Here is an 18,923-nt window from a genome sequence, read left to right on the forward strand (position 1 = left end):
CCTGCCGCGTTCTTTACAGGGACTCCCCTCTCTTTAGAAGCCGTTGCTGGCTCGGACATATGACCTTGGCTGATTTTCCATGGTTTCCCCTGTTTTACTCAGTGGCTGGAATCCAGTCTGAATTCGCTGGGCAGCTGGGTTTGGGTTTTGGTTTCTGCTATTGCCTAGTTAGTGCCTTGGCCCCAGCAATGGCTTGATAGTGTTGGCCCTGCACTGTGACAGACAGGAGGAATCTGATGACAAAGGAACAGCTAATTGCGTATGCGATGTGTGTGTGTGTATCTTTGCCAGTGTTCACGTACATGGGTGTGGTTATGCATGTGGAGGGCAGAGGACAGCCTCGAGTGTCCATCTTCTCTTTGTCTGAGACAGGTCTCTTTGTCGATGGTTGCTTTGGCCAGCAGCCTAGCGGGCACACGGGCCCCTGGGGACTCTCGCATCTCTACCTTCCATCTTGCCGTAGGAGCCCTAGAATTACAACCCCAAGAGCTACCATGGCAGCTTCACATGGGTGCCCGAGATTCAAACTCAGGTGCTCAAGTGTGTATAGCAAGAGCCTTAGTTCCTGAGTCTCTTCTTCAGCTCCCAAGTTTTTATGTCATTGGTTTTTTGACACTGTTGTAAATGAGATTGTTTTCTTGATTTCCTTTTCAGATAGTCCACTGTCAATGCCTCCAGTTCATGAGTGTCACAAGCAAAGCTACTATAAATATTTATATACGTTTTCATGTAAACATATGTTGTTTTCATTTTTCTAGGGTAGATACTCAGTAGTACAATGGCTGAATCACACAGTATGTGTTTAATTTTCCAAGAAATTATCAAATTGTCACGCACTGATGCATGATATTTAGTTTTTCTCTATCTTTGCTAACATTGGTCTTGATGTATATGTATGTATCACCCATTAGGGGTGGAAGCCTTGGGGGCTGGACAAACAGCCCAGTGGTTAAGAGCACTGACTGCTCTTTCAGAGGACCTAGGTTCTGTTCCCCGCACCCATATGGTGGCTCACAACTCTGTTACTCCAGGCCTTTGAGAGTACTATATACATACAGGCAAACACCCAAATATTAAAAAGAAGAAGAAGAAGAAGAAGAAGAAGAAGAAGAAGAAGAAGAAGAAGAAGAAGAAATAATTTTGTTTTTTAAAATGAGTAGAAGTCTTGAACTCCACTTGATTGGCAGGAATAAATCTTGTAGGGAAGAAGGCCTATGTCAGTGTGCTGAACTTTTATTATTTATTTTATCTGTGTATGTATGTGTTCATATGAGTGTGCAAGTAGAGGTTGACATCAGCAAGCATTTTCCTTAATTGCTTGCCACCTTCTACTTTTACTCTGTCTGTGTGTGTGTGTGTGTGTGTGTGTGTGTGTGTGTGTTGAGGGGTACCCATGGAGGCCAGAAAGGGGTGTCAGGCCCCTGGGAACTAAAGTTAGAGGTGATTGTGAGCCCCCAACATGGGTGCTGGGAAAGGAACCTGGGACCTGGGAGCCAGCCCTCTGGCCCCTCCTTACCATATCTTTTGAGAATCTCTCCTTATACCTGGAGCTCATAGATTTTACTAGACTAACTGCCAGCTGAGCTCCAGGGACTCTCTTCCCCCCACTGCCTCCTAGTGCTCACATCTAACATTTCTGTGTGGCTGCTGCCCAGCAAGCACTTTACTGAGCACGCAGCCCCTAATGTACTCAATTCTTGCCAAGCACCTTCTCGGTGCTGGGCACATGGTAGATGTTGAGTACAAAAGCAGGACTTGACTCAAACCTTAGCAGAGGAAACGGGTAAATAGAATAAGCAGTCGTGACTCTGAATTGAAATAAGCATTTTGTTCAAGGGCTATAAAAATTGACCGTAGAATGAGCCAAATCCCAGGGGAGCCTGCCAAAGCACAGGGCCTCATCACCTGGGAAGTTCTGGAGGAAGAAGATTCTAGGGTTGGGTCTGAGGTTGTATTTCACACAAAGTCCTGGGTGAATCTGCTGATTCTGGCCCAGGACCCTCATTTTAAGAGACAGGAGTTTGTTTTAAAAGATGGATGAGTGGGTTTTGGGTGAGAAATGAGAAGTGTCATGAAACAGGGAAGGAATTGATACAGGCAGGTGACAAGTGTACACAACAGCTAAAGCTAAATAAAGCTGGCTAAAGCAGGGCTTAAAGGGAAGCCGTGGGGATTGTATATTATGAACAAAATACAAACATTTAAGTCCAAGTTGGGCATGGTGGTGCACGCCATGGTGGTACACAGAGGCAGGCAGGTCTCCGTGAGTCCCAGGCCAGCCGGGGCTACTTAGTGAGATCCTATCTCAGAAACAAAACCCAAACTCCCTTAAACCTAAGGAGCTGTGTAGGTAAGTCTGTTGTGTTTCTAAAGTTATACTGACAAAAGAGCAGATGCTTAAAAAACAAGAATTAAAAAAAAACAAAGCAAAACAACAACAACAGCAACAACAAAAAACATCCAAGAAATACCCAGTAGGGAGCCATGGCAAGTAATCCCTATACTGGCAGGTTTTGTGTATCAACTTGATACTAACTAGAGTCATCACGGAGGAAGGAGCCCCAGTTGAGAATGTGCCTCACTGAGATCCAGGTGAAAGGCGTTTTTTTCAATTAGTGATGAATGCGGGAGGGCCCAGCCCATGGTGGGTGGTGCCATCCCTGGGCCAGTGGGCCTGGGTTCTGTAAGAAGGCAGGCTGAGACTTCTGCCTCCAGGATCCTGGCCTGAGTTCCTGTCCTTCCTTCCTTCAGAACATCAATGTGGAAGTGTAAGCCAAACCAAATTAACCCTTTCCTCCCTAACTTCCTTTTTGGTCACAGTGGTTCCCCACCCCCACCCCACCCCTGGCATTAGAAACCTTGACTAAGACATATCCAGATAAAAAAACAAATTAGGATTATATTTGGACAATGGAGCTGGATAATAAGAGACAGATTTGAGAGACTTTCCAGAGGTTAAATGGCCGAGACGTGGCGACTATTTGTATACGTGGGAGATGCTGGAATCTAGAAGTAGATATAGATGAATGGCACTATTAATAAACAAACCGGAAATTATATGATGGGGAAAGCAAGGCTAGTCATTAGATATGAGTCTGGTTTTAGTCAGCAGGTCTAAACTAGCAATGGAAAAATCCCTATGGCAACTATGAAGTCAGACTGTGGGATTAGAGGAGCTCATAGCCAAGGATACTGCAGAAGAGGCATTAAAACCAGATAAAGGCTGTAACATAAGAAATAAATAAAGCAAGGCCGGACGTGGTGGCACACACCTTTAATCCCAGCACTCAGGAAGCAGAGGCAGGCAGATCGCTGTGAGTTTGAGGCTGGCCTGGCCTACAAAGTGTGTCCAGGACAGCAGCCAAGGCTACAGAGAAACCCTATCTCAAAATACCAAAAAGAAGGGGGGGGGAAAAAAAAAGAAAGAAAGAAAGAAAAAAAGAAAAGAAGAACTAACGCAAGACTAGAATCCAAGGGTTACATCAAAATTAAGTAGGTAGATGGAATTCTGGAATTGTTGAAAGTAGTTGATAAAAAGCAAATAAGTAAAACTGAATTTTAAAAAAATTTTTTGTTTTACCCAGCGGTGGTGGTGGTGGTGGCGCATGCCTTTAATCCCAGCACTCGGGAGGCAGAGGCAGGCGGATCTCTATAAGTTTGAGGCCAGCCTGGTCTGCAAAGTGAGTCCAGGACAGCCAAGGCTACACAGAGAAACCTGTCTCAAAAAACAAACAAACAAAAAAAGCTTTACTTTTAATAAAACCTATTTTTCATAAAAGCCTATGAAAACCGAAAGGGGGTGTTGGATCTCCTGGAGCTGCACGTGGCTGTGAGCTGCCTAAGAGAGTTCCAGGGGACTGAAGTTGGGTTCTCTGGAAGAGCAGCAAGCAATGCTAACCACTGAGCCATCTCTCCAGCTCCCTAGAACTGGACTTTATAAAAGGTAGAGCTTGAGAAAAGAGAATGTTCAGAAAAGAGATCGAAGCCAGGCACAGCAGCGCATGCGCATAATCTTGAGACCTGGGAAATAAAAACAGGAGGATTGTGAGTTCCAGGCCATCCCGAGCTACATAGTAAGGTCCTGTCTAGAAACAAAAAAACCAAAAGAAAACGAGAAGGGAAAGAAGAAAAAGGAGAGGTTGATAGTGCTAATGCATCTTTAAAAGTCTTTAAAAGCTTCAAAGGGTGATGGCTAAGAAGTGCTGGTGACCTTGGCAAGGAGTCAGACTTAACGACCTTCCGGTGGAATCCGAGGAATGGGCTGAAGAAAGGACTGTTGAGAAGTAGACGGAGGTGGCTAACGAGGATTCGCTTTTAAGAGGCTTGGTGACAAATAAAGCCTGGGTGGGGGCGAAAACTTCAGAGAGAGGACAGGCAGGAGAAGAAAGCTCTTCCGGGAGCTTCTCAGAGTTAACCTGTATTTATTTTGACCGCCCACACAGGACTATGTAAAACCCAGAAAGGTACATGATAATTGCCACTGGGTCCCTTCAGGAGGCCGTTCAGGTGTGACGGTGGCTTTGATGTCCTTCTCAATAAACTCAGAGATGTGAAATTAGTTCGGCCCACCGTCCTTTGTAAGCTGAGCAGTCCCCGGGCCCACCTAGAGCACCGAAAGATGCCGCTGTCTCCTTAGCTTCCTCCTTTTAATAGATTCTAAAATAATCCCTTTACGTGCCCTTAATTCTCTTCAAACGTGCATCCAAATGTGCAACACACACACCTGCTCCCACCCCGACCCACCCCTCGAGCCCCCTGCTCTCCTCTCCTTTTACAGTCTCTGAGAAAATGTCATTTCCCTCAAACAGTGACCACTGTGACTGTCACATTTTCACGTGCTTAGATTTCTGAAAGTTTCTCACTTTCTATGCTTCCAATAAAGCCTATAAAAATAGACTTCACTTGTCCTGTGACTTTGAAAGCCACCTTTTGAGTTTTCCTAGCAAACACCTCCTTTTCCGCAGTGAGCCGCAAATACTGAGATAAGTTTTCTGGGTTTCTGGATTTAACTGTGTGTCATCCCACTAACGTTAACTCTCATCCTCATGCACACGCGGTTACCTCATGAAAGCGTCTCCTAGTAAAAAACCACAACTAGGGCGAGAGGATCTCTGTGAGTTCGAGGCCAGCCTGGTCTACAGAGCCAGTTCCAGGACAGCCAGGGTGACGCAGAAAAATCCCGTCTCAAAAAAAAAAAAAAAAAAAAAAATCACATCCTGGTCATTTTCTCTAGCTGCAGGTGGTTTGAAACTTCCTGTTACAGTGTTGTTTGTTCTATCAAAACCCCCTTATTAAATAGCTAATCAGTGCCTTTTGGCCCCATAAGCCACTTTACAATTCATGTTTGAGTCAGCTCTCTGATTTAAAAATTGCATAGCTTCTATGTTTCCATGATGTTAATATTTCTATGTTAGTGTCGTGACCTTGGTCAGCTAGTCTGCAACAATCAGTGGTTCTCAAAAACTTTGTTGAGACAACATTTCTCTGTGTAGCCTTGGCTGTCTTAGACTCCCTTTGTAGACCAGGCTGGCCTCGAACTCACAAAGATCTGCCTGCCTCTACCTTCTGAGTGCTGGGATTAAAAGTGTGCACTACATCACCTGGCTACCCCTGGAAAGTTCTTCAATGGCTCTTTGGTATTCTGACTTAACTGGTCTGGGAGCCAAGACTAAGTGTCATTTTTAAAGAAGATTTATTTATTTTATGTATATAAATGTTTTGCCTGAATGTATGTTATGTGTACCACATGCATGCAGTGCCTTTGGAGGCCAGAAGAGGGCATTGGATCCTCTGGAACTTGGGTTACCAATGGCTGTGAGCCTCCAGGACAGTGCTGAGAATTCTTGCTCTACAAGAGCAATAACTGCTCTTAACTTCTGAGTTATCTCTCTAGCCGCCAGCATGAAGAGTTTTTAAAGCTTTATTGTCAAACCAAATTTGACAACCACTAATTTAAGTACATTCCTAAAGTAAAACAAATTTTTTTAGAATTGCCAAAAGATTTAGATAGGCATTTCTCCAGTCATGAGATAATAATGACCAATAAGCATATGAAAAAACTCTCAGCATTGTGGATCATCAAGGAAATGCAAATGAAAAATCACAATGAGAGGCCACTTTACCCGCATTGGGGTGGTTGGAATTGAACAGGTAATAATTCATTGGTGAGGCATTGGTGAGGATGGGGAGATGTAGGCGGGGGTTGAGGGGGTAGGGGGGCAGGGGTTGGGGTGGGGGGGCAGGGGGGGGCAAGGGGTGGGGGGCAGGGGCTGGGGGTGGGGGGGCAGGGGGTAGGGGGGCAGGGGCTGGGGGTGGGAGGGCTGGGGGTAGGGGTGGCTACGGACTGCTGGTGACACTGTACAGTGGCGTAGCCACCACAGAGACAGAAAGAATAATTGGTTTCCAAGGCCTTGAGGAGGGAGGATTGGAGAGAAACTGCCAAGCAGTAGGAGTGCCTTTGGGGGGTAATGAAAATATTCTGGGATTGGTGATCTGTGATGGCTTCCCAGCCCTGTGATTATACCACAGACCACTCAATTACAAGCCTTTGAAAGGCAGAGTTGATGTAAGGTGTGTGAATGTCATCTTTCCAAAGACGCCAAAAGACCCTGTCATCTCGCAGGTCTGAGGCGTTCCTACTCATGGATGCTTGAGACTGATGCTCTTTGCTGAGCGCATGTCTGTTTTACTGTTTTTCCCACTTTAGCCTAGGCACTGGGACAGAAAGGAAGTCACCTAGTTTTGCCTGATTCCTAGGCTAAGGTCTTATAGTATATGGCAGAAGGGTATATATAGTATAGTATAGTATAGTATAGTATAGTATAGTAAATATGAGATAGCTGGCATTAATCACCTTTAGGATAAGAGAAAAATAAGTCATATAGAAGGAAAACTCCAAGTGACAGGGTCCCTAACAAATGACGACACACCATTCTGAAGCTGAGAAAAGAGAAGAGCAAGGAAGTGTGAAAGAGATTCTGAGGCTGGGTGCAGTGGCGCACGCCTGTAATCCCAGTACTCGGGAGGCAGAGGCAGGTGGATGGCTGTGAGTTCGAGGCCAGCCTGGTCTACAAAGTGAGTCCAGGACAGCCAAGGCTACACAGAGAGACCTTGTCTTGGAAAACAAAAATATTCTAAGTGAGTGTGGCAGAATGAAATTCTAGAATACTTGAAAGGTAAAACCACCACTTAAAAGTTCAGACACGGGGCCAGTGAGATGGTGCCGTGGGTAAAGGTGACTGCCACTAAGACTGATAACCTGAATTTGATCCCTGGACACTCATGGTAGAAGGCAAGAACAAGTTCCTGAAAGCTGTCCTCTGACCGCTGCATGTGCAGTGTAGCATGTATACACTCATGCTCACCATACACACACAGATAAGTACATGCAATAAGCATAAAAGGGTTCAGATAGGTAAACGTAGGATGTTACGGATGAAATGCCAACCTGTGAAATGTGTGGTAGGTTCCTAGAACGGTCATCATCCTTCGAGAAACAGTATGGCCAAAGGAGATAATCTCAAAGCAATGTCTCCATAGTAGATTCGGTCCAAACTGAGCTACCACTAATAGGTGCCTTTATGTCTCTTGTTTTGGGAGACAGCTCTCACCGCGAAGGCTGATGTTTACCTGCTTTCTTTCTTTTTTAAAGATTTATTTATTTAGTGTATGAATGCTCTATCTGCATGTACACCTGCATGCCAGAAGAGGGCATTAGATCTCATTATAGATGGTTGTGAGCCACCATGTGGTTGCTGGGAATTGAACTCAGGACCTCTGGAAGAGCAGACGGTGTGCTCTTAACCACTGAGCCATCTCTCCAGCCCTTACCTGCTTTCTTATACAAAGGTTCTGGGTGTCACCACCAGGGGTAAAAATATTGTTAGCATTGAGTCTTAAATGGTAGCTGAAGAACTTAAATGAGAAGAGTTTAAATTCAGGAGACTGGGCCGACCAGATGCCGGGAGACATTCTGGGGGAGAAAAGTCCACAAAAGAGCAGACATTGAATAAGATGAAAATCTGTCAGGCTGAAAACCCTCATGGTGCCCAATGAGAGACAGGTGAGAGGCCACAGAGGGCCGGGCTGGCTTGGACATCCCCAGCTTTAAGATTCTGAGCAGGCAGGCAATGGGCCACCAGAAAGGAATGAACAACTTTTGACAGGTGTGGTCTGCTCCTTTCAGCCTTTGCCTGGGGTATGCTGACCTGATTTGGTGGCTCTTGGGACACATTATTTACCCAAGGACATGTTGACCTGATTTGATCCTCTGTCGAGGCACTGGAATAAAATCAAAGGCCCAGGCTCATGAAGTTACGCACTGGGCTTGGGGGCCAAGTTCCAACACTCAAAAGGCCATATCTGCTTTAATGTCCATCCAGGCTGGTGTTGGTGTCACCACAGGTTTAACCTGTAGGAGCTGTAGGGACATCTGCCCAATAGAAGTGTCTAGGGCTCAGGAAGTGGAAGTTATGGTTTGAAGGTTGTGCCCTACTATAAAATGAAATTTAGTGTAAGGAAACAGAGACCAATAATTTTTCTCGGGCCCAGAGCCAAGGTATTCCCAGGTTCTTGGGGAGGGACTGAAGGGGACTTGGTTCTTGGTAATCCTAGGCTGGAGGCCATGTGACATCCAAACTGAAAGTTCAGAAGGGAAGGAGTCATCCTGGTGTCCCAGAAACAGCAGGGCCAGCTGGTATTGTTTTCTGCTCTCTCCTCTTCCAATTTCTTTTAAAGATTCAGGGGGTATGTTTAAAGATGTGTAGGGGGAAAAAACATGTTTCTAGCAATCTAAACTTACAGATAAGTGACTCTGATTCCCTAGGTCTTTTGCGCCAAGGCATGTTTTCCAACAAACAAGACACACTAATAAATCTATCAGGGGCGAGAAAGGCAGTGGGGCACAGCTGCGGCTGCGCCATCCAGGAGTGACAGTGATTAATTCCTACATCTGCTCAGTCAGATAGAAACAAAGGTCATTGTGCATAGATTAGCATGGCGGTCACCACCCCTCCCACCACAGACGGACAGACAGACAGCTGGCCAGATGGACGGACATACAGACAGACACACACAGACACACACAGACACACACACACACACAGACACACACACACACACACACACACACACACACACAGAGAGAGAGAGAGAGAGAGAGAGAGAGAGAGAGAGAGAGAGAGAGAGAGAGAGAGAGAGAACTACAAAAATAAAATCAAGCTCCTTGCCTCTGGGTAGCAAAGGTGACACAGGGAGGGGTCAGGTGTGGGTTAATCTCAGCTTATTTTCAAATCTAGTTAGTACCTCAATTGAGTAAAATTTGGATATTCGGTTACATTTACAAAAGCAAAGCAAAGGGGATAGGAAATATGTGACTCAATCTCAACAGAGGAATTTATTTGATCAGAGGAGGAAAGGCGGCTGACTGTGTGTGAATATCTGCTGTACTATTCTGCAGACTGCCAGGACAAAATGCCACAGACTTGGTGATTTAAACAGCAGGATTTTATTTTCTCATACTCCAGGAGGCTACAAGTCCCATCTGCACTCTTAGGACAACACCAGCTCTGAGGGGTTAGCGCCGTGACCTAACCTAACATCTTCGTTTAGCTTGAAAAAAAACTCTGCCTCCAAATACAGTCACATTAGGACTTATGGCTTCCACTTCTGAATTTGGAGGAGCATAGTGCTCACGGCATCTAGAATTATCTAATAGGGTGCTTGGAAGTTGATTCTTGGTCCTTGTATTGCCTAGTCCCCTGAAGGTGTAGCTACTTCCTGTCCATGACTACTTTAATTATACATTCCTGGCAGTTCACCTTTAAAAAGTAATAACTGTGGACAAGGGAAGCTTTTTTTTTTTTTTTTTGTACACAGGGTTTCTCTTTGTAGCTTTGGCTATCCTGGGAACTCTGTAGTCTAGGCTGGCCTTAAATTCAGAGATCTGCCTGCCTCTTTCTCCCGAGTGCTGGGATTAAAGGTGTGCACCACCACCACCCAGCCAAGAGAGCTATGTTTTGTTTTTTGAGGCAGGGTTTCTCTGTGTAGCCTTGGCTATTCTGGAACTCACTTTGTAGACCAGGCTGGTCTCGAACTCTGCCTCCTGGGTGCTAGGATTAAAGATGAGCACCACCACAGCCCGGCCAAGAAAGCTATATTTTTTAAGACATAAATTTAAAGATTTATTTATTTATTATGTATACAGTGCTCTGTCTGCATGTACATCTGCAGGCCAGAAGAGGGCACCAGATTACATTATAGATGGTTATGAGCCACCATGTGGTTGCTGGGAATTGAACTCATGATCTCTGGAACAGCAGTCAGTGCTCTTAACCTCTGAGCCACCTCTCCAGCCCCAAGAAAGCTATTTTCTAAATGTATAGTTTAGTGAATTACCATGACACGAACATCTGTGTGACCATAATGTAAGTCCGAAACGAGACCATTACAGCCACATCATAATTGTTACCTTTACTTCCTTCTAAAGACAAGACCCTGCACTGGTGTTTAGCACTATAATTTAGTTCTGACTTAGAACTTTTTTATGAAGGGGACTTGTACAGTGCAGGACACTTTGCGGCCGGCTTTGAAAAGTGCCACGTGGCTTAGTTCTTTCCACTTTGCAGCTAGTAGAAGTAATGCGATGGGCTTCCGTTTATAAGCTAGGATGTGGGCATGTGTTTTCGTTTCCTTCGATATAGACCTAGGAATTTAGTTGCTTCCCATTCAGCATCCTGGGGGATTCTCAAAAGGACATCCACGGAGGCTGGGCTGTTTTACATTCCCGCCCATAGGGTGTGAGTGCTATCCTTCCTCCATAGCCTCCTGAACACCGGTTAGCTTTCTTTATTACAGCCATCCCAGTGGGTGTAAAGTGGTGCGAGCCTGGGGTTGACCTGCCTGCTGAGCTTCTGTAGCTCAGAGACACATCTGTTCAGATTGCTGAGCCACTTTATACTGTTTTCCACCATGGCTCTGCCAGCTGGCACCCTTCATCACGGCACTGGGATTGTGCCCTACAGCAGTCTGCTGACACGCAGCACTGTGGGCAGAGCTAGATTCTGTCCTTTGTTGTTGGGTTGTAAGCATTCTTCAAATATCTAGATCCTTTATCTGATACGTGATTTTAAAACACTTAAAAAAAATGATTTGGTGTTTACTTCGTGTGTATTGGTGTTTTGCCCGCGTGCCTGTCTGTTTGTGTGAGGGTGTTAGATTCCCTGGAACTGCAGTTACAGACAGCTGTGAGCTGCCGGGTGGGTGCTGGGAGCTGAACCCGAGTCCTCTGCAAGAGCAGCCAGAGTTCTTAACCACGGAGCCATCTCTCCAGTCCCTTAAAACACTTACTTTAGCTGGGTGTGGTGGCTCATGCTTTTAATCCCAGTTCTTGGGAGGCAGAGGCGGGCAGATTACTGTGAGTTCAAGGCCAGCCTGGTCTACAAAGCCAGTCTAGAATAGCCAAGGCTACACAGAGACCTTATCTCCAAAAACCAAAAATACAAAAAAATACACCACCCCCACCACTCCCCCTACCCCCCACCCCACCCCCACCCCCCGCCTCCCAAAAAAACCAATCCCATTTACTTTATATAATAAATTCATTTCACTTTCTTCATAATGTCCTTTGGCGTACAGTAAAGAAGTTTGCGTTTTAAGATTACAATTTTAGGGCTGGAAAGATGGTTCAGAGGTTAAGAGCACTGTCTATTCTTCCAAAGATCCCGAGTTCAATTCCCAGCAACCACATAATGGCTCACAACCCTCTATAATGAGATTTGCGGCCCTCTTCTGGCATGCAGGCACACATTCGGTCAGAATACTGTATAATAATAAATAAATCTTTTTTAAAAAATTACAATTTTAGGGCTAGAGAGATGGCTCAGCGGTTAAGAGCACTGGCTGCTCTTCCAAAGGTCCTGAGTTCAATTCCCAGCGACCACACCATGGCTCACAACCATCTGTAAAGTGATCTGATTCCCTCTTCTGGCATGCATGTGAACATGCAGATATAGCACATACATACATACGTACATACATACATACATCTCTCAAAAATTTTAATTATATGTAAGTAGGTTGGGGTAGGGATGCTGGAAGGTGAATGCAGGTGCCTGAGATCAGAGGCATCAAATCCCCTGAAGCTGCAGCTACAGGCAACTGTGAGCCACCTGATACGGGTGCTGAGAACTGATCCTGGTCCTTTGCAAGAATAGTTTATTTTCTTAACCGCTGAGCTGACTCTCCATTCCCTGGGGCACAGAAGTTTTATTTTTGGTGATCTTGAACTTCTTTTTCTTTATTGTGGGTTGCCATTTAATGGAGTCTTTTGATAAACAAGTTCTTACTTTTTACATTTATTTGGTGCACATTCATGTGCGTGTGTGTGTGTGTGTGTGTGTGTGTAAGCATGAATCATGCCACATGTTGGAGGTTAAAGAGCAACTGGCAGAAGTCGGTTCTCTCCTTCCACCATGTGGGTTCTAGAGATCAAATTCAAGTTATCAAGCTTGCCAGGAACCCTTTATCTGTTGAGCCACCTTGACTGTCCAAGTTCTTCTTTTCCTTTCCCCCCCCCTTTTTAAAAAAAAAAAAAAACTTCAATGGTATGTAAATAAGCCTTACACAGCTCACTTCATATTTACAGTGTAACTAATCATTATGTCATTCAATATCCATAATATAGGCATAAGTAAGAATATTTTTCCAGAAAAATTATACTTAAGAATTTTTCTTTCAGCCGGGCCATGGTGGTGCACACCTTTAATCCCAGCACTCGAGAGGCAGAGGCAGGCGGATCGCTGTGAGTTCGAGGCCAGCTTGGTCTACAAAGCGAGTCTAGGACAGCCAAGGCTACACAGAGAGACCCTGTCACGAAAAACCAATAAATAAATAAATAAATATATAAAATAAAATAAAAAGAATTTTTGTTTCAAGCCAGGTGGTGGTGGCAGTGGTGCACGCCTTTAATTCCAGCAATCTAGAGGCTGAATCAGGAAGAGTGCCATGACATTGGGGTCAGATTGGGCTACACAGGAAGTCCCAGGCTAGCTAGGGCTGCACAGGAAGTACCAGGCTAGCTAGGGCTGCACAGGAAGTACCAGGCTAGCTAGGGCTGCACAGGAAGTACCAGGCTAGCTAGGGCTGCACAGGAAGTACCAGGCTAGCTAGGGCTGCACAGGAAGTACCAGGCTAGCTAGGGCTGCACAGGAAGTACCAGGCTAGCTAGGGCTGCACAGGAAGTACCAGGCTAGCTAGGGCTGCACAGGAAGTACCAGGCTAGCTAGGGCTGCACAGGAAGTACCAGGCTAGCTAGGGCTGCACAGGAAGTACCAGGCTAGCTAGGGCTGCACAGGAAGTACCAGGCTAGCTAGGGCTACACAGGAAGTACCAGGCTAGCTAGGGCTACACAGGAAGTACCAGGTGAGTTAGGGCTAAATACCTAACTCTGTCTCAAAAACTAAATCAAAACCAAACACAAATCTAAAACAAAACAAAATACAGATAAATTCATATTCATGTATAAATAAGCAATTCAAATATTCACACCAAACACACCTCTGCATCCTGCACGTGCCCCTCGCTCTGCCAGTCACCACGTTGCCTCCCTTTTCTCTCCTTCCTGACCTAGGTTCTGTCCTGACCTCGGTAGGTGAGCTTGTCTGAGCTTCCTGTAAGTGGAAACATGCAGGGTGTAATCTTCATGTCTGGCTTCTTCTGATCAATAATATTTTTCTGAGAGTCATTCACTGTGGCAGGTAATTGTAGATCGTCATCATCATCGTCTAGCATGGAGTCATGGGATGTATCTGAAGATATTGAGATGTTACGTTGCTGTTTCTTCGTTTCTTCACAGCCCGGCTATAGTGTGAATATGGGCTGTTTCCACCCCAGCTGATATTGGGGTGTGGTTCTCAGATAATGGGATGTCAAAGGAGGATTGGGGTCTTTTTTTGTTTTGTTTTGTTTTGTTTTTGTTTTTCAAGACAGAGTTTCTCTGTGTAGCCTTGCCTGTCCTGGGCTCGCTTTGTAGACCAGGCTGGCCTCAATCTCACAGAGATCCACCTGCCTCTGCCTCCCAAGTGCTGGGATTACAGGTGTGCGCCACCATGCCCGGCTAGGGATTGGGGTCATTTAAGCACCCATCTTGAAGGGATTAATACCAACCTCATGGTGACAGGTTGTTTGTGAGTCTAGGTTGGTTAACATGAAAGCCAGCTGTCCATCAAGAAGGACCCCAGCATCTCTGGCCTCCTTTGTGTGTTTCAGTTCTCTGTTTTTTTCTGTCATAGTATGCAGCTAGGGAACCCTCACCCAGCAGTGACACCATTCTGCCTGGGCTTTCCCGCTACCACAATCATGAGCTACAGAAAGCGCTCTTTCTTTATCCATAACCCAGCCTTAGATACTCTGTTAAAGCAATACAAAATGGTCTGAAGTGGGTTTGCTATAATTAGTACCGCTAGGAATATTCTAGCAAATGTCTTTTGGTAGCTATATGTGCAGTTTTGCACATGTATTTCTGATTGCAGACACACAGGGTATGAATATGTTCAAGGCTTATAGATCTTGCAAAGTGAGTGCATCTCTCTATATATATCTATACACACACTCAGACACCACACGCATATGGTCTGCATCCACAGCAGTGGTCTCCACAGCATATGTCTGCTGCAGAATATGCTGTCTAGGCCTGTGTCACGTGTCATGACGTTCACATGATGCCCGGGATCACGAGGCATCTGGGGCATCGCTCTAGTTAAGCAGCTACACTTACATAGCAACGCATCGGAATTCCCATTGTTCTTTCTGTTCTCCAAACTTAATGCCGTCCATCTTTTTCCTACTAGACAGTAAGCAAGGATGTAGGCTCCCCACCGTGACTCCAATTTGCACATCTCTGATTGGCCATCATTCATTTATTGGCTAGCTAAATAGATTTGTTTGTGAGGTGCTACTTTATGTTTTTTATCCATTTCAAAAAATGCCTTCATCTTACTATGTTTTATTTTGTCATGTGTGGTCAGTATCTCTTAGAAGCCTGTTCTTTTCTAATGAGAGGCAGAAAGGGGGTGGAACTGGAGGGGGACGGGGAGGAACTGGGAGGAGCAGAGGGAGGGGAGCTGTAATCAGAATATATTGCATGGAAAGACTCTATCTTCAATAAAAGAAAAAAGTTTTTTTCCCTTATTGATTTGTAGTTCTTCATTGGATAAAAATTTTCATGGATAAATATCCTTTAGTGATACTTACACTGTGAATACATCCTCTCACTCTATACCTCCACACCCAGCTTTTTAGTTTAAATGTGGAGAAATTTAACAATATTTTTCATTCACAAACAATAGTTTTTATACTGTTTGAATATAAAACAGCCCTGCTGGGCGTGGTGGTGCACAACTTTAATTCCAGCACTCAGGAGACAGAGGCATGTGGATTTCTGTGAGTTCAAGGCCAGCCTGGTTTACAGAGCTAGTTCCAGGACAGCCAGAGATACACAAAGAAACCCTGTCTCAAAAAAAATTATATATATGTGTGTGTGTATGTATGTGTGTCTGAGTGTATCTTTATTCAGTAATACTGAAATCTGCTTTTCTTTGTTCCTTCAGTTTTAATGCTGTGGCTCCTATTGTCTCCAGCTGTATAGTACCATCAGGGGGGCTTGGTGGTTAGAAGCACATACTACTCTATAGAGGACATGAGTTCAATTATTAGTTTTCATATCAGGTGGCTCACAGCCATCTGTAACTCCAGCCACAGAGTTGTTAACACCCACCTATGGCAGTTACCTGCACACACAGACACACAGTCACACACATGGACACACAGACACAGACACACAGACACACACATTCAAAATAATAAAAAACAAAATTTAAAAAGAACAGTACCATTGGAGCTAAGTATTCACCCCTCTCAATACCAAGGTTCTCTTAGCTTAAACAATGAAAGGCCTTGTCCCTTGAGAGTCTCTTCTTCTATGTGTCCCCAACCCTCCAGTGGCAAACAAACAAACAAACAAAACCCCACAGAGCAGAGGGAAAAGTGGCTATGGATGTGCTCTGCTGGGAAGCCCAGCCCAGGCTGGTGCCCACTTACCCCCCAAGAGTAGAAGGGAGCCAAGAGAGAGGTAGTCCTCCAAACATTCCCAGGAATGTCTAAGTTTTACTACTTAGGTACCTAGATTAAGGCACTCAGGGCGATGGTTTTATTTAAGGTAGTCCTGCGAAGCTCCATTAAATGTTAATATTCTATTCATAAAACAGCAGCCAGACTTCCTACCCAGTGGAAGTCAAGCGATGTTATTTCTCAGCTCCAAATCTCACCACGGCTGCCTGTAACACTCAGGGCACGAGGCAAAGGCATCAACTGCGAGTGCCCACGGGCCTTGCATGTTGCTTCTTTGACGTCATCATCTCCTGCTTTGCCTCATTTAATCTGCTCCAGCCTTCCTGATCTCCTCCCTTTTCTCTGAAAGCTGGACTCTCTTCACCGCCCTTGTACTTTCTCTGCGCCCTCTGTCTGGGCTGGTCTTTCCTAATGGCTTATTTCTTCAGTCGTTCTAGGCTATTCTCAAGTGTTACCTTCTCAGCGAGCCTTTCCCTGTCCACGCGGTCTGAACGAGCATGGCCACGCTGAGAGCTTCCATTCACTTCCCCTGCTCACTAAAATCCCACACATTTATTTTCTGACTCCTCCTACACTGGGGAAACAAATTCCAATGGAAGAGATGAATTTTTTTTTTGTCCTAGTTTGTCCTTTAATATAAATGACTACTGCTGGACAATCTGGTGTGTGTGTGTGTGTGTGTTTATTTTAAAAGACAAGGTCTCTATCTAGTCGCAGCTGACCCAGAACTCTGTATGTAGATCAGGCTGGCCTTGAACTCACAGACCTGCTGCCTCTAACGTCCTGAGAGCAGAGAGTGATCACTCTGGCTCCAGTAGGTAATTTTTTGAAACACTAATCAGCTGTGTAGGAACCTGACTCCTAAAAGTACAGCCCACCAAGGCCAACAGTGCATCAAGGACAGATGGGGTTCACGGGGTGACAGGACTGAGATGATGGTTTGGGAGAACCACAGCCAGAAAGGGCTGGCTGGACCTCTGGAGCCTTCCACATCATGCCTGGGGCCTGGGGAGAGAGCAGCACTCGGGGAAAGGTTACAATGGAAAGCATTTGCTTTGCTCTGCACAGTCTGTGTTGAACTGAAACCGTGTTAAATAGGTGAAAGAACTTGTCTGCCTTCCAATAGCTTATCCTTGTACTTGATCTTATTCCAGGCCAGCTAAAGTGTTCCCTTGGGAAACAGCACATCTGGGTACAATGGAGAGCAAAGGTTAAAACACCCAGGAGCTGGGGTGTGGCCAATGGGAGGCTAATTGCCTAGACTGAACAAAGCACTGGACTCCAGCCACAATACCACTAATAGGTAGGTAGGCAGATAGGTAGGTTGGTAGGTGGGCAGGTAGGTAGATAGACAGACAGACAGACAGACATTAGGAATATAAGAAGAGGGCCTGGTGAGATGTCTTGGTGGTTAAGACTACTACACAGGATTCAATTCCCAGCATCTACAGGGTAGCTCACATCTGCCTGTATTGTCAGTTTTAGGGTATATGGTGTCCCTTTCTGTCCTCTGAGGGCATTGCATGCACATGGTGCAGACATATACATACAGGCAAAACACCAGTGAACATAAAAACAAGTCTTTTTTTTTTTTTTTCCTGAGACAGGATTTCTCTGTGTAGCCTTGGCTGTCCTGGATTCACTTTTGTAGATCAGGCTGGCCTCAAGCTCACAAAGATCCACCTGCCTCTGTCTCCCGACTGCTGGAATTAAAAGTGTGTGTCACCACGCCTGGCTTTTAATTTTTTTTTTTTTTAAAGTTTCAAGGATCTCATTATTTGGTGAGAGAGTTCAAACTCCTTCCTTCCAATTCAGTAAGTGCCACCCACTGTCAGCTGTAATAGGGTAGGGACAATTGTGTTCATCTATCTATCAATCATCTATCTATCTAATCATTATGTCTAGTGTGCTTATGAGTATGGGTGCATGTACATGCCTGCATATAGGGGTCAGAGGACAACTTGAGGGAGACAGTTCTGTCCTTCCACTCTGTGGGCCCCTGAGATTGAACCCAGGTGGTCAGGTGACACCAACTCAGGTTGGTGACAAGTGACAGCTATTTTGCCAGCCCATGTATCTATCTATTTTTTTTTAAATTGCTTATTTATTTTTGGTTTTCACAGACAGGAATTTTACTACGTAGCCCAGGCTGGTTTTGAACTTGTGAGCCTCCTGCTTCTGACTCCTAAGGCTTGTGCCACTAGGCCTGGCCGTTATGTGAGTCGACATACACAGATGCACGAAGGGTGGTGTGAGCAGCTCATCTAGTCTTAAGATCCATCTAGGCCTGTCTGTCAGATGGTTAAAGAACACCAAAGCCCTGTGATGAGTTTATGCTTGTACATTAACACTATTGCCTCATTAACCTCACACACTCTCACCCATACAGGCAGCACCCAAGAAAGACCTTTTCCATGCACCATCTCTGCTTGGCTTTGCATCTCTTTTCCTGCCTTGTTTCCACAAACCAGTGGCATCTGACCTCACAACACTACATCTATTTCTAGCTTGCTGCCCAGTCCCTTGGAAATGACGACCCAAACAATAGTTTCCTTCTATGAATCTTAGCTTCTTGTGGTGGCAGGGCCTCGAGGGATATGTCCCTGGCCCCTTAGCCAGCCCCTGACCCTGCGACACCATCCTAACTTGAGCTACAAGGTCAGTGTCTGTTCTAGGATGGGCTGTTTCCCCCTTTTCTGTCTTGGTCAGCAACCACCAAGTTAAAGATTAGAGATGATCCCTCCCCCCCTCCCCACCCCAGCACTCCAGCGTGCAAGCTTTCTCTCAGCCAAGAGTGA

The 18,923-nt window shown here is 45.3% G+C and overlaps 1 protein-coding gene across 2 annotated transcripts in view; it reads right to left on the reverse strand.

The window, feature by feature from the left end:
- GPR156 (G protein-coupled receptor 156) overlaps positions 1-18,923 on the reverse strand; it is an 88,524-nt gene that overhangs the window by 30,446 nt on the left and 39,155 nt on the right. The window lies entirely within an intron of this gene.

The sequence above is a fragment of the Acomys minous genome (assembly GCF_964271855.1).
Source record: "Acomys minous genome assembly, chromosome: 11".
NCBI classification, from domain to species: domain Eukaryota; kingdom Metazoa; phylum Chordata; class Mammalia; order Rodentia; family Muridae; genus Acomys; species Acomys minous.